Source organism: Hyla sarda, unplaced genomic scaffold (assembly GCF_029499605.1).
Source record: "Hyla sarda isolate aHylSar1 unplaced genomic scaffold, aHylSar1.hap1 scaffold_162, whole genome shotgun sequence".
NCBI lineage: Eukaryota > Metazoa > Chordata > Amphibia > Anura > Hylidae > Hyla > Hyla sarda.
Genome location: NW_026608257.1, coordinates 220,645 through 243,510, shown reverse-complemented (window position 1 = coordinate 243,510; position 22,866 = coordinate 220,645). Strand labels below are relative to the sequence as shown.

At 51.7% G+C, this 22,866-nt stretch overlaps 2 non-coding genes and 4 pseudogenes across 2 annotated transcripts; all 6 read right to left on the bottom strand.

Annotated features, from left to right (window-relative positions):
• Positions 1-1,973: 1,973 nt before the first annotated feature.
• LOC130311142 (U2 spliceosomal RNA) lies at positions 1,974-2,164 on the bottom strand. Its single transcript, XR_008859581.1, has one exon. It is a non-coding gene; the product is annotated as a U2 spliceosomal RNA (small nuclear RNA).
• A 2,091-nt stretch (positions 2,165-4,255) lies between these two features.
• Positions 4,256-4,435, bottom strand: LOC130311168 (U2 spliceosomal RNA; annotated as a pseudogene).
• Positions 4,436-10,252: 5,817 nt separating this feature from the next.
• On the bottom strand, positions 10,253-10,431 carry LOC130311191 (U2 spliceosomal RNA; annotated as a pseudogene).
• Positions 10,432-12,529: 2,098 nt separating this feature from the next.
• LOC130311167 (U2 spliceosomal RNA) lies at positions 12,530-12,709 on the bottom strand (annotated as a pseudogene).
• A 5,817-nt stretch (positions 12,710-18,526) lies between these two features.
• LOC130311190 (U2 spliceosomal RNA) lies at positions 18,527-18,705 on the bottom strand (annotated as a pseudogene).
• A 2,093-nt stretch (positions 18,706-20,798) lies between these two features.
• On the bottom strand, positions 20,799-20,989 carry LOC130311211 (U2 spliceosomal RNA). Its single transcript, XR_008859624.1, has one exon. It is a non-coding gene; the product is annotated as a U2 spliceosomal RNA (small nuclear RNA).
• Between the last annotated feature and the right edge of the window lie 1,877 nt (positions 20,990-22,866).

Genomic DNA, 22,866 nt, shown 5'->3' with positions numbered 1-22,866 from the left:
AGCAGAACCTAAACACATACCATTATTGCTAAGCAGCAAGACAGGGGCCCATTGCACTCCCACGGGGCCTTTTTAAATGCAATCCATAACCCGGATTTGCCAGGAACCCTTCTTACTCCTCCTACTTGCATGTGACACTGGGCTTAGGATCTGCATAGGAAACACACACACAAGCACACACCTACCTTTGTTGCCTGCAGATGCCTCCTTGGCTGTCCCCAAACGGTATCAAACCAACACCCACGGGAAGCTGTAAGCATAGAGGACATGCCTGCACCCCATTGGACTTACCTGTGTGGGTTAAACCCGGGTTATTTGACAACCTATGGCGGTGATGGTTCTGCTCAGGCAGAGCAGTGCTGATGCTCCTCATAAAGCTGTCGCTGCTGTGAAGGTTCTAGGTGACATCACAAATCCCTATGGTTACATACACAACAAAGCTGGGTTGTTGTTGTTTACACTCTGCAAGGCCTGTGGAAGTGAGTGACATCATAGCACTGTAGTTCTGAGGGTTCTAGATGGATGCAACAATCTCCTGTTGCTTCTATGAAGGCCATAATAGACGACATCACCAAACAGCTCCATAGTCACATACACAGCAAAGGAGAGATGTTGTTTACACCTAGTGATGTCAGTGGTATTGAGTGACATCACAGCACAGTGCTAAGGCTCCTGGGCCTGGACACAGCAGCGGCTGCAATATCTCAACGGAGAATACGTTTATATATATGTGTGTGTGTGCGCGTATGTATATATATATATATATATATATATATATATATATATATATATATATATATATTTCTCCGCCGAAATCACTTTTAAACCCATTTCCACCTTTTTTTCCCTTCTCTTCCTCTTACTTTTTTTTCACGTTTTTTTACGTTTTTCTCCTTTTCGCCTCTTTTCTGGGCGTATTATTCTTCTTTTTCTTCTTTTTTTTCGTCTAATGCATACCCCATCAGTGCAGCAATGCTTATTCAATACCGCCAGCAGATGGAGACACTGGGGGATAATTTTCTAAGGATTTATACTGATTTTTCCTGTCTGAATTTGTCGCACAGAAAGTTGCAGGCCAAATATGTGTGACATTTCTGCGACTTTAGCTTCTAGAGCATTTTTACAACATTATACATAGGTGCTGAATACATAAAAAGCGACTGTTCAGCGACAGACAAGTCGCATCGGCTGAAAGTAGGCCAGAATGTCAGTCCATGTTGGAGCAGGTTTAGATACAGTCTAAAGTATAGATCTCAAAGTCTGTGCACAGAATTTAGCAAGGGCCTCGCACCTTCTGATGCATCAGGTAGGTGCACAATAGCATAGCCTAACCCTCTGTACTTTGGTCTATATTGATGCGGGACATAGACAGCCAGCTGATGACCAATCCATTAGTGCAATGGATGGCTGGAAGCATTTGTCTTTGCCTTTGCAATACCACAGAAGCAATGCATGGTCAATGTACAGCAATGACACACCTGTGTGAACAGCCAGGAGACCCCCCCCCCCCATGTTATGTTACATAGTTACATAGTTAGTACGGTCGAAAAAAGACATATGTCCATCAAGTTCAACCAGGGAATTAAGGGGTAGGGGTGTGGCGCGATATTGGGGAAGGGATGAGATTTTATATTTCTTCATAAGCATTAATCTTATTTTGTCAATTAGGAACATTCAGCACCCACCCGCTATCAAGGCAGCTGCCTATCATGTCATGCCCTACCTGCACAGGTGTGCTGGCTACTCAAATGATCCAATTAAGGAGGCCATTTAGTCAGCAGCAGCAGAAGTCCTGTGCCTGGACGCTCCAACAGCGGCCAGACACAAGCAGAAGCAGAAGCAGCAGAAGCAGCAGCAGCACCACCTTTTGTTTTTTGGCTGCAGCAGCAGCAAGGCCCACAGGGCTGGCTAGCTGGCTAGCCAGCAAGCAGGTAGCAATGAAAGTAGGAATCTTTCTTTTTAACCCTGTAAGGGGGTGGTGCACTGTACCCGAAGATACTGCCATATCAGGTCAATGCATAGGGCGACGGAAGCAAGCTTCGAAATCGGCCCCCGTTCTCAAAAATCCATTTAATATATGGTCCCCAGATAGGGGACGTATCAGATATTAAACTGATAAGAACAGATACTACACTTGATCTTAGCCAAAAGGCCGAGAAGCGATAACCGTGAAAGGGGCGGGCCCAACAAGGTGCCCTTCATGGGCACTATCACTGCTTGCTGTCAGGGAGGCTGCCAGACAATTTTCCATGCACACTCTGGGCTGGGGGGCAGTCAACCACCAGTACACACAGCAGAACCTAAACCCATACCATTATTGCTAAGCAGCAAGACAGGGGCCCATTGCACTCCCACGGGGCCTTTTTAAATGCAATCCATAACCCGGATTTGCCAGGAACCCTTCTTACTCCTCCTACTTGCATGTGACACTGGGCTTAGGATCTGCATAGGAAACACACACACAAGCACACACCTACCTTTGTTGCCTGCAGATGCCTCCTTGGCTGTCCCCAAACGGTATCAAACCAACACCCACGGGAAGCTGTAAGCATAGAGGACATGCCTGCACCCCATTGGACTTACCTGTGTGGGTTAAACCCGGGTTATTTGACAACCTATGGCGGTGATGGTTCTGCTCAGGCAGAGCAGTGCTGATGCTCCTCATAAAGCTGTCGCTGCTGTGAAGGTTCTAGGTGACATCACAAATCCCTATGGTTACATACACAACAAAGCTGGGTTGTTGTTGTTTACACTCTGCAAGGCCTGTGGAAGTGAGTGACATCATAGCACTGTAGTTCTGAGGGTTCTAGATGGATGCAACAATCTCCTGTTGCTTCTATGAAGGCCATAATAGACGACATCACCAAACAGCTCCATAGTCACATACACAGCAAAGGAGAGATGTTGTTTACACCTAGTGATGTCAGTGGTATTGAGTGACATCACAGCACAGTGCTAAGGCTCCTGGGCCTGGACACAGCAGCGGCTGCAATATCTCAACGGAGAATACGTTTATATATATGTGTGTGTGTGCGCGTATATATATATATATATATATATATATATATATATATATATATATATTTCTCCGCCGAAATCACTTTTAAACCCATTTCCACCTTTTTTTCCCTTCTCTTCCTCTTACTTTTTTTTCACGTTTTTTTACGTTTTTCTCCTTTTCGCCTCTTTTCTGGGCGTATTATTCTTCTTTTTCTTCTTTTTTTTCGTCTAATGCATACCCCATCAGTGCAGCAATGCTTATTCAATACCGCCAGCAGATGGAGACACTGGGGGATAATTTTCTAAGGATTTATACTGATTTTTCCTGTCTGAATTTGTCGCACAGAAAGTTGCAGGCCAAATATGTGTGACATTTCTGCGACTTTAGCTTCTAGAGCATTTTTACAACATTATACATAGGTGCTGAATACATAAAAAGCGACTGTTCAGCGACAGACAAGTCGCATCGGCTGAAAGTAGGCCAGAATGTCAGTCCATGTTGGAGCAGGTTTAGATACAGTCTAAAGTATAGATCTCAAAGTCTGTGCACAGAATTTAGCAAGGGCCTCGCACCTTCTGATGCATCAGGTAGGTGCACAATAGCATAGCCTAACCCTCTGTACTTTGGTCTATATTGATGCGGGACATAGACAGCCAGCTGATGACCAATCCATTAGTGCAATGGATGGCTGGAAGCATTTGTCTTTGCCTTTGCAATACCACAGAAGCAATGCATGGTCAATGTACAGCAATGACACACCTGTGTGAACAGCCAGGAGACCCCCCCCCCCCATGTTATGTTACATAGTTACATAGTTAGTACGGTCGAAAAAAGACATATGTCCATCAAGTTCAACCAGGGAATTAAGGGGTAGGGGTGTGGCGCGATATTGGGGAAGGGATGAGATTTTATATTTCTTCATAAGCATTAATCTTATTTTGTCAATTAGGAACATTCAGCACCCACCCGCTATCAAGGCAGCTGCCTATCATGTCATGCCCTACCTGCACAGGTGTGCTGGCTACTCAAATGATCCAATTAAGGAGGCCATTTAGTCAGCAGCAGCAGAAGTCCTGTGCCTGGACGCTCCAACAGCGGCCGGACACAAGCAGAAGCAGAAGCAGCAGAAGCAGCAGCAGCACCACCTTTTGTTTTTTGGCTGCAGCAGCAGCAAGGCCCACAGGGCTGGCTAGCTGGCTAGCCAGCAAACAGGTAGCAATGAAAGTAGGAATCTTTCTTTTTAACCCTGTAAGGGGGTGGTGCACTGTACCCGAAGATACTGCCATATCGGGTCAATGCATAGGGCGACGGAAGCAAGCTTCGAAATCGGCCCCCGTTCTCAAAAATCCATTTAATATATGGTCCCCAGATAGGGGACGTATCAGATATTAAACTGATAAGAACAGATTTTTTTTTTTTGATTGAAAGAGCTTTATTTTCCGTTCAGTCATTACAAGTCGTACAATAAATTACAGTCACACAAAGCATGATAGTACAATACACAGCAAAGGTTCCCTAAGCTATACATCGCACACCATGCTACTCTAACATTCAGCTCAATCCTGCAATATAAAGGCACAAGAGATCAAACAAAAACCAAATAATACAATCTGTGATCGGGGTAGGGGTGTGGGCGACTATGTGGGGGTAGGGAGGGGGCGGATCACAGGGCCAAACTGTTGGGCTGTATCTTCAGGGAGACATGGGAGAAGGAGAGGGGTCTTCACTCCTCTTCTTCCTCATCAACGGCCGAGCTGTCCAAGATGGAATAGTCTCTAAGCAGGTTCTTGATGAACCTGCGGCAGTCCCGGACGGACATGTTTTCCCTGTTGATCACGAGGCGGTTCCTGGCAAGCCACACTGCGTCCTTAAAACAGTTCATAAGGCGCCAGGCCTCCTGGATGGCCTCCACGTCGTGGGTCCCAGGGAACAGGCCGTAAAGCACCGAATGGTACGATAGGCAGCTCCTGGGCACTGAGTCTCTGAGTTCCTGTTCTAGGGCGTCCAACAGACCCTGTGCAAAGGGGCACTGCCAAAACACGTGGAAAGATGTTTCCTCCACGTAGGGGCAACGGGGGCAGTACCGGGTCTTGCACAGGTTGCGGGCATGCATGAATGACCTGAGAGAGAGACCTCCCATGACGGCCATCCACGACAAGTCCTTGTGTCCATTGGTAAGCCGCTTTGAGGCCACATTGTTCCAAACTGTCTCTGCAGTGGCTGCGGGGAGTCCCGGAACCAGCTCGGTCGAGTCCTTAGCTCGGATGAGCTTGTGGATTGTCTTTGGCTTCCATAGGTCTGGTTTCAGTCCTTCCAGCTGGTGCTCCCTCACAAACCGGACAACATCCCCATAGAACCAGGGAGTGCTCCAGTTGTAAGGGATGGAGCTGTCCCACTTGTCCCAGCCCAGCTGTCTCCAGAGGGGCATGAGAAGCAAGCGAGACATGGACCTGCCCGCTGAGCCAGTCTTTTCTACAAGAGTCCGCTGCACCGTGACACATGCAAAGGAGGCCCTCAGCAGAGCGGGGATGTCGGGTATTCCCTTCCCACCCTTGCGGGGTTCCTTGTACATCACGGTCCTCTTGACTCTGTCCATTTTGCCCCAGACGAAGCCAAACACTGTCCGGGTGATGGCCTTGCAAACGGTGGTATGGGGAGGCCAGGCCTGTGCGGTATATTGGAGCACAGGCAAAACTTCACTCCGCAGGACAAGTGCCTTGCCTTCCATCGTGAGCTTTCTGGAGCTCCACAGTCCGATCTTCGAGTTTATCCTTCCTAGTCGGTCTTGCCAAGACTTAAGGGCCGCTCCTTCCTTCCCGAACCAGACTCCAAGAATTTGAATGAAGTCCGGCTTAACGGCAAAGGGGAAGGGGGCGGAAGAAGCCAGGTGCCACTCCCCGAAGAGCATGGCCTCCGACTTCCCGCAGTTGACTTTTGCCCCCGAAGCTCTGCCGAAGTCCTCGCAGGTCTGGACGAGTGCAGTCACCGAACGCTGGTCAGCGCAGAAGACGGTCACGTCGTCCATGTAGAGCGAGCACCTGACCTCGTGGCGATCTGGTCCTGGTGCGGTGATCCCTCTGATCTCTCCATTCTGCCGGATAGTCTCAGCGAAGAGCTCTATAACACAAACAAAAAGGAGAGGTGAAAGAGGGCAGCCTTGTCTAACCCCTGAAAGAATAGGAAAGGGGTCAGTCTTCCAGCCGTTCACCAACACCGTGCTGTAAATGTCAAAATACATAACGTTAACAAAAGAGCAAAACATCTTCCCCAGACCCAGCCTGCGCAAAACCCTGTCCATGAATGCGTGGGAGACACGGTCGAACGCCTTCTCCTGATCTAAGCTGACCAGGGCGGCGCGGCCCCCGCGGTCCTGGATGTAATGGACCGTGTCTCTCACAAGGGCAAGGCTGTCGGCAATCCTGCGGCCAGGAATGCTGCAGGTCTGGTCCGGATGGACGATCTGCCCCATGACAGGTTTCAGCCTGTTGGCCAGCACCTTGGCGAGGATCTTGTAGTCCACGTTCAGGAGAGAGATGGGACGCCAGTTTTTCAGGTCACATCTCTCCCCCTTCCGCTTATACAAGATCGTGATCATCCCTTCCCTCAACGACGGAGGCATTCTGCCCCCCACCACCATCTCCTCGTACACCTCCAACAGGTCCGGACAGATCAGGTCACCCAGCGCTACATAGAGCTCGGCCGGGAGACCGTCACTGCCCGGGGTCCTGCCGGGCTTAAAGGATTTAGCGGCAGAGAGCAGCTCCCCCACCGTCAAGGGATCGTCCATAGCCGCCGCACCTGCGGGATCAACAACGTTAGTGACACCTGACAGGAACCTCTCGGCGGCTTCGGGGTCGGATGACTTGGGGGCGTAGAGGTTGCTGTAGAAGTCGTGGATGACCCCCATCACTTCCTCCTTGCCGCTCCTCATGTGTCCGGTCTCATCTCGTAGCTCAGTCAGGGGCGTGTGGCCGGCATGGAGCTTCCTGAAAAAGAAAGAGTTACATTTCTCACCCTTCTCCAGGTTCTCCACCTTGGAACGAAAGACGATTCGCTTGGATTCCTCCTCAAAGTGCCTTTTCAAGCTCTTTTTGGTCTCCTCCAGCTCTTCCCTGACGTCCCAGCCACACTGGAGCAGGTCCTGCAGGGACCGCAGCTCGCGCTGCAGTTTCCTCAAGTCCCACTTCTTCGCACACGCCTGTTGTCTGCCTTTTGCCTGAAAGAAACAACGGAATTCGACTTTAACATATTCCCACCAATCGCTGATGCACTTGAACAGACATTTGTCATTTCGCCATACAAGGTAAGCATCCCTAAGTTCCTCCATGACCTCCCTCTGCTCCAACAGGGCACAATTCAACTTCCAGGAGCCCGGGCCAGGTGGGAATCCATGGCCCAGAGTCCCCCGGAATCGAATGGCCCTGTGGTCAGAGAAGAAGCAGGGGACCATAGAGTACGACACCTTTCTGACTGCTCTCGAAGTGAAGATGAAGTCTATCCGAGAACGGAGCGAGCCATCGGGGCGGCTCCACGTATAGTTTACGGAGCCGTTCCCGATGGCCCCGACAACGTCCTGCAAGGATGCCTCCGTCACCATCTCAATCAGCAGTTTAGACGTCACGTCCAGGTTGGCGGATGTGCCAGAACTGCGCCCGTCCACCTCAATGGGGCAGTTGAAGTCACCACCCAACACTACTGCTCTAGTGGTGGCGAGTTCAGCCCGCAGGGCCTGGAGAACCTCCAGTCGGACATCCCTCTCAGGGGAGGCATACACGCTGATGAGCCGCACGGGCTCACCCGCCCAGGAACCGTCCGCGACAAGAAGTCTGCCACAGACGAGCTCCCGGACGGAATCAAGTGCAAAGTTACCTCCCCTGATCAGGATGGCCACCCCCGCAGACCTATTGTCGCCCCCACCAGACCAGTAGGAAGGGCCGTGAGGCCACTGCCTGGCCAGATGGTTGTAAGACCTAGAAGCAGACAAAGCACATTCCTGCAACATGTAAACATCACACCTCTGGGAATCTAAGAACGTAAGAACAGTCTGAAATCTAAACCAAGCTCTAATACTCCTCACATTAATGCAGAAGATGTTGAGATCAGCCATGGGAATAAAAAGAGAGGTTAGTTCTGATACTAGTTACCAGTCTGGTCGGACGGGTCCTCTTCTCTGGCGCCTGTCGGCTCGTGTGGCTTCTCGTAGCGCCCTTCCAAGAACTCGTCGTAGACCGTGTTGGACGGGGTGTCCAGGATTTTCTTAACCTCTGGGTCCTGCAGCAGCTCCTCCATAGATTGAGCTTGGACTGGCTCTGCTTGGACCTGCTCCACTTGGGCCTGCTCCATCACCTCCTCTCCTTCTGAAGCCTCAAGGCTCTCGCAGACCTGCTCCATCTCCTCCTCCTCATCTGAAGCTTGAGGGGTCTCGCAGGTCTCGATTATCTTTCTTTTGTGGGACTCTTCTGATACGTTGTCCCTTCCTTTCCTCTTCCTCTGTATGGTACCTGGGGGAGGAAGCACAGGAAAGTCCTCCGAAGGGCGGGCACCAGCAGCTGGAGGGGGGTTAGGTGCTGCTGGGCCAGGAGAGAAAGGAGGCTGGGTGGGGCGGGGGGCAGGAGAGAGTGCCCGGGCAGGGGAGGACGGGGCAGGGGTGGGCCGGGCAGGGGAGGACGGGGCAGGGGTGGGCCGGGCAGGGGAGGACGGGGCAGGGGTGGGCCGGGGTGGGGTACGGGGGGCAGGGGTGGGCCGGGGTGGGGTACGGGGGGCAGGGGTGGGGCGGGATGGGGCAGGAGGGGCGGGGGTGGGACGGGATGGGGCAGGAGGGGCAGGGGTGGGACGGGATGGGGCAGGAGGGGCAGGGGTGGGACGGGATGGGGCAGGGGTGGGACGGGATGGGGCAGGGGTGGGGCGGGATGGGGCAGGAGATGGGGCGGGAGGGGCAGGGGATGGGGCGGGAGGGGCAGGGGAGGGGCGGGACGGGGCAGGGGTGGTGGCTTTCGCCTTCTTACCCTCCTTGGTCGGCTTGGCCATCCGTGGTGTTGGCTCCGGAGCTGGGGCTGGCTTCGGTGCTCTCGCTGCCACAGATGCCCATGTTCTCTCCCTCTGGGGGCAGTCCTTGTAGCTGTGGGCTGCCAGTCCGCAGAGGTTGCAGGTCTTGCTCTTGGGGCAGTCCTTGGTCGTGTGACCTGTCACACGGCAATACCTGCAGGCATCCTCCGTACAGTCCTTGCCCTCGTGGCCCATCTTGCCACATCTCCTGCAGGTCTGCGGCATGTCCGGGTAGAAGATAAGTCCTGTGGAGTTGCCCAAGGAAAATGTCGTTGGCAGGTGCTGTAGTCCGTCTGGAGAAGCAGGGTTCTTGTTGAGTCTGACGACCACAGACCACTTGCAGGTCCAGTATCCGAGTGAGTTCAGGATGCGGGTGGGCTCCCTCACCACGGTGCAGAAGCGCTTCAGGAAGGTCGAGATGTCCGTGCCTGGGGTGTGTGGGTTCCGCATTGAGACCGTCACCCGCCTCTCCTCTCTTTGAATAAGGCAGTTGCCCACAAAGCGAGAGAAAGGGGATTCGGGACTCGCCGCTTTCACCACCTCCCAGTATCTTCTACAGGTCCCAATGGTTGCAAAGGTGATGTAGAAGATTCCCGAAAAGAAGGTTGCTATTCCCAGGGTGTCAGCCGTGGGGAAGCCTTGATCCGCCAGCATCTTCTTGCAGAACACATCGTGGGACATGTCCGGCACCCTTCCGTCCACGGGCTTGAGCTTCAAGGCAACAGTCTGCCTCATCCAGGGCTCCAGGGTTGGAGCTTCCAGGTTAGGAATTCTGCCGCCCTTCTGCCTTGCCGTGGTGGAGGTTGAAGCTTGCTGTGGTTGGGGCTGGACCTCCAGGCCTTGCCCTGCAGCCTCCTGGGTGGACTTGCTGGTTGAGGCCATGGCTTCTTCCAGCAGGCTCTTTTCCGCTTCCTTGCTTGCTTGTGGAGAGAGGCTTCGCAAAGTCTTCTTTCCCGGGTGGGAGGAGCTATGCAGATCCGGTCTCGGTGGGAGGAGCTATGCAAATCCTTCTCCAGGGGCAGCGAGTTTCTTCGAAAAGATTCTGCGCCGCCTTCCTCTTCGCCGCTGTTCCGGAATTCACCGCCGATTCCCTTCTTCCAGGTTCTTCGTCGGCTTCTTCCGGAGCTGCAGTCTTCAAGATCTTCTCCTTCTTCAGATGTTCCGAGGCAGGCAGGAGACGATCTTCAGGTGGTATGCTCTAGAGAAATGCGGTTCTAATAAGAACGAAAAGTACTGCAATCGTACTACGCAAAATCTCTACCACAATGCTTGGAGTTCTTCAGACCGTAGCGATCATGGTATCTCCCCTGCCAGGTAAGTATTAAATATTAAACTGATAAGAACAGATACTACACTTGATCTTAGCCAAAAGGCCGAGAAGCGATAACCGTGAAAGGGGCGGGCCCAACAAGGTGCCCTTCATGGGCACTATCACTGCTTGCTGTCAGGGAGGCTGCCAGACAATTTTCCATGCACACTCTGGGCTGGGGGGCAGTCAACCACCAGTACACACAGCAGAACCTAAACCCATACCATTATTGCTAAGCAGCAAGACAGGGGCCCATTGCACTCCCACGGGGCCTTTTTAAATGCAATCCATAACCCGGATTTGCCAGGAACCCTTCTTACTCCTCCTACTTGCATGTGACACTGGGCTTAGGATCTGCATAGGAAACACACACACAAGCACACACCTACCTTTGTTGCCTGCAGATGCCTCCTTGGCTGTCCCCAAACGGTATCAAACCAACACCCACGGGAAGCTGTAAGCATAGAGGACATGCCTGCACCCCATTGGACTTACCTGTGTGGGTTAAACCCGGGTTATTTGACAACCTATGGCGGTGATGGTTCTGCTCAGGCAGAGCAGTGCTGATGCTCCTCATAAAGCTGTCGCTGCTGTGAAGGTTCTAGGTGACATCACAAATCCCTATGGTTACATACACAACAAAGCTGGGTTGTTGTTTTTTACACTCTGCAAGGCCTGTGGAAGTGAGTGACATCATAGCACTGTAGTTCTGAGGGTTCTAGATGGATGCAACAATCTCCTGTTGCTTCTATGAAGGCCATAATAGACGACATCACCAAACAGCTCCATAGTCACATACACAGCAAAGGAGAGATGTTGTTTACACCTAGTGATGTCAGTGGTATTGAGTGACATCACAGCACAGTGCTAAGGCTCCTGGGCCTGGACACAGCAGCGGCTGCAATATCTCAACGGAGAATACGTTTATATATATGTGTGTGTGTGCGCGTATATATATATATATATATATATATATATATATATATATATATTTCTCCGCCGAAATCACTTTTAAACCCATTTCCACCTTTTTTTCCCTTCTCTTCCTCTTACTTTTTTTTCACGTTTTTTTACGTTTTTCTCCTTTTCGCCTCTTTTCTGGGCGTATTATTCTTCTTTTTCTTCTTTTTTTTCGTCTAATGCATACCCCATCAGTGCAGCAATGCTTATTCAATACCGCCAGCAGATGGAGACACTGGGGGATAATTTTCTAAGGATTTATACTGATTTTTCCTGTCTGAATTTGTCGCACAGAAAGTTGCAGGCCAAATATGTGTGACATTTCTGCGACTTTAGCTTCTAGAGCATTTTTACAACATTATACATAGGTGCTGAATACATAAAAAGCGACTGTTCAGCGACAGACAAGTCGCATCGGCTGAAAGTAGGCCAGAATGTCAGTCCATGTTGGAGCAGGTTTAGATACAGTCTAAAGTATAGATCTCAAAGTCTGTGCACAGAATTTAGCAAGGGCCTCGCACCTTCTGATGCATCAGGTAGGTGCACAATAGCATAGCCTAACCCTCTGTACTTTGGTCTATATTGATGCGGGACATAGACAGCCAGCTGATGACCAATCCATTAGTGCAATGGATGGCTGGAAGCATTTGTCTTTGCCTTTGCAATACCACAGAAGCAATGCATGGTCAATGTACAGCAATGACACACCTGTGTGAACAGCCAGGAGACCCCCCCCCCCCCCATGTTATGTTACATAGTTACATAGTTAGTACGGTCGAAAAAAGACATATGTCCATCAAGTTCAACCAGGGAATTAAGGGGTAGGGGTGTGGCGCGATATTGGGGAAGGGATGAGATTTTATATTTCTTCATAAGCATTAATCTTATTTTGTCAATTAGGAACATTCAGCACCCACCCGCTATCAAGGCAGCTGCCTATCATGTCATGCCCTACCTGCACAGGTGTGCTGGCTACTCAAATGATCCAATTAAGGAGGCCATTTAGTCAGCAGCAGCAGAAGTCCTGTGCCTGGACGCTCCAACAGCGGCCAGACACAAGCAGAAGCAGAAGCAGCAGAAGCAGCAGAAGCAGCAGCAGCACCACCTTTTGTTTTTTGGCTGCAGCAGCAGCAAGGCCCACAGGGCTGGCTAGCTGGCTAGCCAGCAAGCAGGTAGCAATGAAAGTAGGAATCTTTCTTTTTAACCCTGTAAGGGGGTGGTGCACTGTACCCGAAGATACTGCCATATCGGGTCAATGCATAGGGCGACGGAAGCAAGCTTCGAAATCGGCCCCCGTTCTCAAAAATCCATTTAATATATGGTCCCCAGATAGGGGACGTATCAGATATTAAACTGATAAGAACAGATTTTTTTTTTTTGATTGAAAGAGCTTTATTTTCCGTTCAGTCATTACAAGTCGTACAATAAATTACAGTCACACAAAGCATGATAGTACAATACACAGCAAAGGTTCCCTAAGCTATACATCGCACACCATGCTACTCTAACATTCAGCTCAATCCTGCAATATAAAGGCACAAGAGATCAAACAAAAACCAAATAATACAATCTGTGATCGGGGTAGGGGTGTGGGCGACTATGTGGGGGTAGGGAGGGGGCGGATCACAGGGCCAAACTGTTGGGCTGTATCTTCAGGGAGACATGGGAGAAGGAGAGGGGTCTTCACTCCTCTTCTTCCTCATCAACGGCCGAGCTGTCCAAGATGGAATAGTCTCTAAGCAGGTTCTTGATGAACCTGCGGCAGTCCCGGACGGACATGTTTTCCCTGTTGATCACGAGGCGGTTCCTGGCAAGCCACACTGCGTCCTTAAAACAGTTCATAAGGCGCCAGGCCTCCTGGATGGCCTCCACGTCGTGGGTCCCAGGGAACAGGCCGTAAAGCACCGAATGGTACGATAGGCAGCTCCTGGGCACTGAGTCTCTGAGTTCCTGTTCTAGGGCGTCCAACAGACCCTGTGCAAAGGGGCACTGCCAAAACACGTGGAAAGATGTTTCCTCCACGTAGGGGCAACGGGGGCAGTACCGGGTCTTGCACAGGTTGCGGGCATGCATGAATGACCTGAGAGAGAGACCTCCCATGACGGCCATCCACGACAAGTCCTTGTGTCCATTGGTAAGCCGCTTTGAGGCCACATTGTTCCAAACTGTCTCTGCAGTGGCTGCGGGGAGTCCCGGAACCAGCTCGGTCGAGTCCTTAGCTCGGATGAGCTTGTGGATTGTCTTTGGCTTCCATAGGTCTGGTTTCAGTCCTTCCAGCTGGTGCTCCCTCACAAACCGGACAACATCCCCATAGAACCAGGGAGTGCTCCAGTTGTAAGGGATGGAGCTGTCCCACTTGTCCCAGCCCAGCTGTCTCCAGAGGGGCATGAGAAGCAAGCGAGACATGGACCTGCCCGCTGAGCCAGTCTTTTCTACAAGAGTCCGCTGCACCGTGACACATGCAAAGGAGGCCCTCAGCAGAGCGGGGATGTCGGGTATTCCCTTCCCACCCTTGCGGGGTTCCTTGTACATCACGGTCCTCTTGACTCTGTCCATTTTGCCCCAGACGAAGCCAAACACTGTCCGGGTGATGGCCTTGCAAACGGTGGTATGGGGAGGCCAGGCCTGTGCGGTATATTGGAGCACAGGCAAAACTTCACTCCGCAGGACAAGTGCCTTGCCTTCCATCGTGAGCTTTCTGGAGCTCCACAGTCCGATCTTCGAGTTTATCCTTCCTAGTCGGTCTTGCCAAGACTTAAGGGCCGCTCCTTCCTTCCCGAACCAGACTCCAAGAATTTGAATGAAGTCCGGCTTAACGGCAAAGGGGAAGGGGGCGGAAGAAGCCAGGTGCCACTCCCCGAAGAGCATGGCCTCCGACTTCCCGCAGTTGACTTTTGCCCCCGAAGCTCTGCCGAAGTCCTCGCAGGTCTGGACGAGTGCAGTCACCGAACGCTGGTCAGCGCAGAAGACGGTCACGTCGTCCATGTAGAGCGAGCACCTGACCTCGTGGCGATCTGGTCCTGGTGCGGTGATCCCTCTGATCTCTCCATTCTGCCGGATAGTCTCAGCGAAGAGCTCTATAACACAAACAAAAAGGAGAGGTGAAAGAGGGCAGCCTTGTCTAACCCCTGAAAGAATAGGAAAGGGGTCAGTCTTCCAGCCGTTCACCAACACCGTGCTGTAAATGTCAAAATACATAACGTTAACAAAAGAGCAAAACATCTTCCCCAGACCCAGCCTGCGCAAAACCCTGTCCATGAATGCGTGGGAGACACGGTCGAACGCCTTCTCCTGATCTAAGCTGACCAGGGCGGCGCGGCCCCCGCGGTCCTGGATGTAATGGACCGTGTCTCTCACAAGGGCAAGGCTGTCGGCAATCCTGCGGCCAGGAATGCTGCAGGTCTGGTCCGGATGGACGATCTGCCCCATGACAGGTTTCAGCCTGTTGGCCAGCACCTTGGCGAGGATCTTGTAGTCCACGTTCAGGAGAGAGATGGGACGCCAGTTTTTCAGGTCACATCTCTCCCCCTTCCGCTTATACAAGATCGTGATCATCCCTTCCCTCAACGACGGAGGCATTCTGCCCCCCACCACCATCTCCTCGTACACCTCCAACAGGTCCGGACAGATCAGGTCACCCAGCGCTACATAGAGCTCGGCCGGGAGACCGTCACTGCCCGGGGTCCTGCCGGGCTTAAAGGATTTAGCGGCAGAGAGCAGCTCCCCCACCGTCAAGGGATCGTCCATAGCCGCCGCACCTGCGGGATCAACAACGTTAGTGACACCTGACAGGAACCTCTCGGCGGCTTCGGGGTCGGATGACTTGGGGGCGTAGAGGTTGCTGTAGAAGTCGTGGATGACCCCCATCACTTCCTCCTTGCCGCTCCTCATGTGTCCGGTCTCATCTCGTAGCTCAGTCAGGGGCGTGTGGCCGGCATGGAGCTTCCTGAAAAAGAAAGAGTTACATTTCTCACCCTTCTCCAGGTTCTCCACCTTGGAACGAAAGACGATTCGCTTGGATTCCTCCTCAAAGTGCCTTTTCAAGCTCTTTTTGGTCTCCTCCAGCTCTTCCCTGACGTCCCAGCCACACTGGAGCAGGTCCTGCAGGGACCGCAGCTCGCGCTGCAGTTTCCTCAAGTCCCACTTCTTCGCACACGCCTGTTGTCTGCCTTTTGCCTGAAAGAAACAACGGAATTCGACTTTAACATATTCCCACCAATCGCTGATGCACTTGAACAGACATTTGTCATTTCGCCATACAAGGTAAGCATCCCTAAGTTCCTCCATGACCTCCCTCTGCTCCAACAGGGCACAATTCAACTTCCAGGAGCCCGGGCCAGGTGGGAATCCATGGCCCAGAGTCCCCCGGAATCGAATGGCCCTGTGGTCAGAGAAGAAGCAGGGGACCATAGAGTACGACACCTTTCTGACTGCTCTCGAAGTGAAGATGAAGTCTATCCGAGAACGGAGCGAGCCATCGGGGCGGCTCCACGTATAGTTTACGGAGCCGTTCCCGATGGCCCCGACAACGTCCTGCAAGGATGCCTCCGTCACCATCTCAATCAGCAGTTTAGACGTCACGTCCAGGTTGGCGGATGTGCCAGAACTGCGCCCGTCCACCTCAATGGGGCAGTTGAAGTCACCACCCAACACTACTGCTCTAGTGGTGGCGAGTTCAGCCCGCAGGGCCTGGAGAACCTCCAGTCGGACATCCCTCTCAGGGGAGGCATACACGCTGATGAGCCGCACGGGCTCACCCGCCCAGGAACCGTCCGCGACAAGAAGTCTGCCACAGACGAGCTCCCGGACGGAATCAAGTGCAAAGTTACCTCCCCTGATCAGGATGGCCACCCCCGCAGACCTATTGTCGCCCCCACCAGACCAGTAGGAAGGGCCGTGAGGCCACTGCCTGGCCAGATGGTTGTAAGACCTAGAAGCAGACAAAGCACATTCCTGCAACATGTAAACATCACACCTCTGGGAATCTAAGAACGTAAGAACAGTCTGAAATCTAAACCAAGCTCTAATACTCCTCACATTAATGCAGAAGATGTTGAGATCAGCCATGGGAATAAAAAGAGAGGTTAGTTCTGATACTAGTTACCAGTCTGGTCGGACGGGTCCTCTTCTCTGGCGCCTGTCGGCTCGTGTGGCTTCTCGTAGCGCCCTTCCAAGAACTCGTCGTAGACCGTGTTGGACGGGGTGTCCAGGATTTTCTTAACCTCTGGGTCCTGCAGCAGCTCCTCCATAGATTGAGCTTGGACTGGCTCTGCTTGGACCTGCTCCACTTGGGCCTGCTCCATCACCTCCTCTCCTTCTGAAGCCTCAAGGCTCTCGCAGACCTGCTCCATCTCCTCCTCCTCATCTGAAGCTTGAGGGGTCTCGCAGGTCTCGATTATCTTTCTTTTGTGGGACTCTTCTGATACGTTGTCCCTTCCTTTCCTCTTCCTCTGTATGGTACCTGGGGGAGGAAGCACAGGAAAGTCCTCCGAAGGGCGGGCACCAGCAGCTGGAGGGGGGTTAGGTGCTGCTGGGCCAGGAGAGAAAGGAGGCTGGGTGGGGCGGGGGGCAGGAGAGAGTGCCCGGGCAGGGGAGGACGGGGCAGGGGTGGGCCGGGCAGGGGAGGACGGGGCAGGGGTGGGCCGGGCAGGGGAGGACGGGGCAGGGGTGGGCCGGGGTGGGGTACGGGGGGCAGGGGTGGGCCGGGGTGGGGTACGGGGGGCAGGGGTGGGGCGGGATGGGGCAGGAGGGGCGGGGGTGGGACGGGATGGGGCAGGAGGGGCAGGGGTGGGACGGGATGGGGCAGGAGGGGCAGGGGTGGGACGGGATGGGGCAGGGGTGGGACGGGATGGGGCAGGGGTGGGGCGGGATGGGGCAGGAGATGGGGCGGGAGGGGCAGGGGATGGGGCGGGAGGGGCAGGGGAGGGGCGGGACGGGGCAGGGGTGGTGGCTTTCGCCTTCTTACCCTCCTTGGTCGGCTTGGCCATCCGTGGTGTTGGCTCCGGAGCTGGGGCTGGCTTCGGTGCTCTCGCTGCCACAGATGCCCATGTTCTCTCCCTCTGGGGGCAGTCCTTGTAGCTGTGGGCTGCCAGTCCGCAGAGGTTGCAGGTCTTGCTCTTGGGGCAGTCCTTGGTCGTGTGACCTGTCACACGGCAATACCTGCAGGCATCCTCCGTACAGTCCTTGCCCTCGTGGCCCATCTTGCCACATCTCCTGCAGGTCTGCGGCATGTCCGGGTAGAAGATAAGTCCTGTGGAGTTGCCCAAGGAAAATGTCGTTGGCAGGTGCTGTAGTCCGTCTGGAGAAGCAGGGTTCTTGTTGAGTCTGACGACCACAGACCACTTGCAGGTCCAGTATCCGAGTGAGTTCAGGATGCGGGTGGGCTCCCTCACCACGGTGCAGAAGCGCTTCAGGAAGGTCGAGATGTCCGTGCCTGGGGTGTGTGGGTTCCGCATTGAGACCGTCACCCGCCTCTCCTCTCTTTGAATAAGGCAGTTGCCCACAAAGCGAGAGAAAGGGGATTCGGGACTCGCCGCTTTCACCACCTCCCAGTATCTTCTACAGGTCCCAATGGTTGCAAAGGTGATGTAGAAGATTCCCGAAAAGAAGGTTGCTATTCCCAGGGTGTCAGCCGTGGGGAAGCCTTGATCCGCCAGCATCTTCTTGCAGAACACATCGTGGGACATGTCCGGCACCCTTCCGTCCACGGGCTTGAGCTTCAAGGCAACAGTCTGCCTCATCCAGGGCTCCAGGGTTGGAGCTTCCAGGTTAGGAATTCTGCCGCCCTTCTGCCTTGCCGTGGTGGAGGTTGAAGCTTGCTGTGGTTGGGGCTGGACCTCCAGGCCTTGCCCTGCAGCCTCCTGGGTGGACTTGCTGGTTGAGGCCATGGCTTCTTCCAGCAGGCTCTTTTCCGCTTCCTTGCTTGCTTGTGGAGAGAGGCTTCGCAAAGTCTTCTTTCCCGGGTGGGAGGAGCTATGCAGATCCGGTCTCGGTGGGAGGAGCTATGCAAATCCTTCTCCAGGGGCAGCGAGTTTCTTCGAAAAGATTCTGCGCCGCCTTCCTCTTCGCCGCTGTTCCGGAATTCACCGCCGATTCCCTTCTTCCAGGTTCTTCGTCGGCTTCTTCCGGAGCTGCAGTCTTCAAGATCTTCTCCTTCTTCAGATGTTCCGAGGCAGGCAGGAGACGATCTTCAGGTGGTATGCTCTAGAGAAATGCGGTTCTAATAAGAACGAAAAGTACTGCAATCGTACTACGCAAAATCTCTACCACAATGCTTGGAGTTCTTCAGACCGTAGCGATCATGGTATCTCCCCTGCCAGGTAAGTATTAAATATTAAACTGATAAGAACAGATACTACACTTGATCTTAGCCAAAAGGCCGAGAAGCGATAACCGTGAAAGGGGCGGGCCCAACAAGGTGCCCTTCATGGGCACTATCACTGCTTGCTGTCAGGGAGGCTGCCAGACAATTTTCCATGCACACTCTGGGCTGGGGGGCAGTCAACCACCAGTACACACAGCAGAACCTAAACCCATACCATTATTGCTAAGCAGCAAGACAGGGGCCCATTGCACTCCCACGGGGCCTTTTTAAATGCAATCCATAACCCGGATTTGCCAGGAACCCTTCTTACTCCTCCTACTTGCATGTGACACTGGGCTTAGGATCTGCATAGGAAACACACACACAAGCACACACCTACCTTTGTTGCCTGCAGATGCCTCCTTGGCTGTCCCCAAACGGTATCAAACCAACACCCACGGGAAGCTGTAAGCATAGAGGACATGCCTGCACCCCATTGGACTTACCTGTGTGGGTTAAACCCGGGTTATTTGACAACCTATGGCGGTGATGGTTCTGCTCAGGCAGAGCAGTGCTGATGCTCCTCATAAAGCTGTCGCTGCTGTGAAGGTTCTAGGTGACATCACAAATCCCTATGGTTACATACACAACAAAGCTGGGTTGTTGTTTTTTACACTCTGCAAGGCCTGTGGAAGTGAGTGACATCATAGCACTGTAGTTCTGAGGGTTCTAGATGGATGCAACAATCTCCTGTTGCTTCTATGAAGGCCATAATAGACGACATCACCAAACAGCTCCATAGTCACATACACAGCAAAGGAGAGATGTTGTTTACACCTAGTGATGTCAGTGGTATTGAGTGACATCACAGCACAGTGCTAAGGCTCCTGGGCCTGGACACAGCAGCGGCTGCTATATCTCAACGGAGAATACGTTTATATATATGTGTGTGTGTGCGCGTATATATATATATATATATATATATATATATATATATTTCTCCGCCGAAATCACTTTTAAACCCATTTCCACCTTTTTTTCCCTTCTCTTCCTCTTACTTTTTTTTCACGTTTTTTTACGTTTTTCTCCTTTTCGCCTCTTTTCTGGGCGTATTATTCTTCTTTTTCTTCTTTTTTTTCGTCTAATGCATACCCCATCAGTGCAGCAATGCTTATTCAATACCGCCAGCAGATGGAGACACTGGGGGATAATTTTCTAAGGATTTATACTGATTTTTCCTGTCTGAATTTGTCGCACAGAAAGTTGCAGGCCAAATATGTGTGACATTTCTGCGACTTTAGCTTCTAGAGCATTTTTACAACATTATACATAGGTGCTGAATACATAAAAAGCGACTGTTCAGCGACAGACAAGTCGCATCGGCTGAAAGTAGGCCAGAATGTCAGTCCATGTTGGAGCAGGTTTAGATACAGTCTAAAGTATAGATCTCAAAGTCTGTGCACAGAATTTAGCAAGGGCCTCGCACCTTCTGATGCATCAGGTAGGTGCACAATAGCATAGCCTAACCCTCTGTACTTTGGTCTATATTGATGCGGGACATAGACAGCCAGCTGATGACCAATCCATTAGTGCAATGGATGGCTGGAAGCATTTGTCTTTGCCTTTGCAATACCACAGAAGCAATGCATGGTCAATGTACAGCAATGACACACCTGTGTGAACAGCCAGGAGACCCCCCCCCCCCCCCATGTTATGTTACATAGTTACATAGTTAGTACGGTCGAAAAAAGACATATGTCCATCAAGTTCAACCAGGGAATTAAGGGGTAGGGGTGTGGCGCGATATTGGGGAAGGGATGAGATTTTATATTTCTTCATAAGCATTAATCTTATTTTGTCAATTAGGAACATTCAGCACCCACCCGCTATCAAGGCAGCTGCCTATCATGTCATGCCCTACCTGCACAGGTGTGCTGGCTACTCAAATGATCCAATTAAGGAGGCCATTTAGTCAGCAGCAGCAGAAGTCCTGTGCCTGGACGCTCCAACAGCGGCCAGACACAAGCAGAAGCAGAAGCAGCAGAAGCAGCAGAAGCAGCAGCAGCACCACCTTTTGTTTTTTGGCTGCAGCAGCAGCAAGGCCCACAGGGCTGGCTAGCTGGCTAGCCAGCAAGCAGGTAGCAATGAAAGTAGGAATCTTTCTTTTTAACCCTGTAAGGGGGTGGTGCACTGTACCCGAAGATACTGCCATATCGGGTCAATGCATAGGGCGACGGAAGCAAGCTTCGAAATCGGCCCCCGTTCTCAAAAATCTATTTAATATATGGTCCCCAGATAGGGGACGTATCAGATATTAAACTGATAAGAACAGATACTACACTTGATCTTAGCCAAAAGGCCGAGAAGCGATAACCGTGAAAGGGGCGGGCCCAACAAGGTGCCCTTCATGGGCACTATCACTGCTTGCTGTCAGGGAGGCTGCCAGACAATTTTCCATGCACACTCTGGGCTGGGGGGCAGTCAACCACCAGTACACACAGCAGAACCTAAACCCATACCATTATTGCTAAGCAGCAAGACAGGGGCCCATTGCACTCCCACGGGGCCTTTTTAAATGCAATCCATAACCCGGATTTGCCAGGAACCCTTCTTACTCCTCCTACTTGCATGTGACACTGGGCTTAGGATCTGCATAGGAAACACACACACAAGCACACACCTACCTTTGTTGCCTGCAGATGCCTCCTTGGCTGTCCCCAAACGGTATCAAACCAACACCCACGGGAAGCTGTAAGCATAGAGGACATGCCTGCACCCCATTGGACTTACCTGTGTGGGTTAAACCCGGGTTATTTGACAACCTATGGCGGTGATGGTTCTGCTCAGGCAGAGCAGTGCTGATGCTCCTCATAAAGCTGTCGCTGCTGTGAAGGTTCTAGGTGACATCACAAATCCCTATGGTTACATACACAACAAAGCTGGGTTGTTGTTGTTTACACTCTGCAAGGCCTGTGGAAGTGAGTGACATCATAGCACTGTAGTTCTGAGGGTTCTAGATGGATGCAACAATCTCCTGTTGCTTCTATGAAGGCCATAATAGACGACATCACCAAACAGCTCCATAGTCACATACACAGCAAAGGAGAGATGTTGTTTACACCTAGTGATGTCAGTGGTATTGAGTGACATCACAGCACAGTGCTAAGGCTCCTGGGCCTGGACACAGCAGCGGCTGCAATATCTCAACGGAGAATACGTTTATATATATGTGTGTGTGTGCGCGTATATATATATATATATATATATATATATATATATATATATATATTTCTCCGCCGAAATCACTTTTAAACCCATTTCCACCTTTTTTTCCCTTCTCTTCCTCTTACTTTTTTTTCACGTTTTTTTACGTTTTTCTCCTTTTCGCCTCTTTTCTGGGCGTATTATTCTTCTTTTTCTTCTTTTTTTTCGTCTAATGCATACCCCATCAGTGCAGCAATGCTTATTCAATACCGCCAGCAGATGGAGACACTGGGGGATAATTTTCTAAGGATTTATACTGATTTTTCCTGTCTGAATTTGTCGCACAGAAAGTTGCAGGCCAAATATGTGTGACATTTCTGCGACTTTAGCTTCTAGAGCATTTTTACAACATTATACATAGGTGCTGAATACATAAAAAGCGACTGTTCAGCGACAGACAAGTCGCATCGGCTGAAAGTAGGCCAGAATGTCAGTCCATGTTGGAGCAGGTTTAGATACAGTCTAAAGTATAGATCTCAAAGTCTGTGCACAGAATTTAGCAAGGGCCTCGCACCTTCTGATGCATCAGGTAGGTGCACAATAGCATAGCCTAACCCTCTGTACTTTGGTCTATATTGATGCGGGACATAGACAGCCAGCTGATGACCAATCCATTAGTGCAATGGATGGCTGGAAGCATTTGTCTTTGCCTTTGCAATACCACAGAAGCAATGCATGGTCAATGTACAGCAATGACACACCTGTGTGAACAGCCAGGAGACCCCCCCCCATGTTATGTTACATAGTTACATAGTTAGTACGGTCGAAAAAAGACATATGTCCATCAAGTTCAACCAGGGAATTAAGGGGTAGGGGTGTGGCGCGATATTGGGGAAGGGATGAGATTTTATATTTCTTCATAAGCATTAATCTTATTTTGTCAATTAGGAACATTCAGCACCCACCCGCTATCAAGGCAGCTGCCTATCATGTCATGCCCTACCTGCACAGGTGTGCTGGCTACTCAAATGATCCAATTAAGGA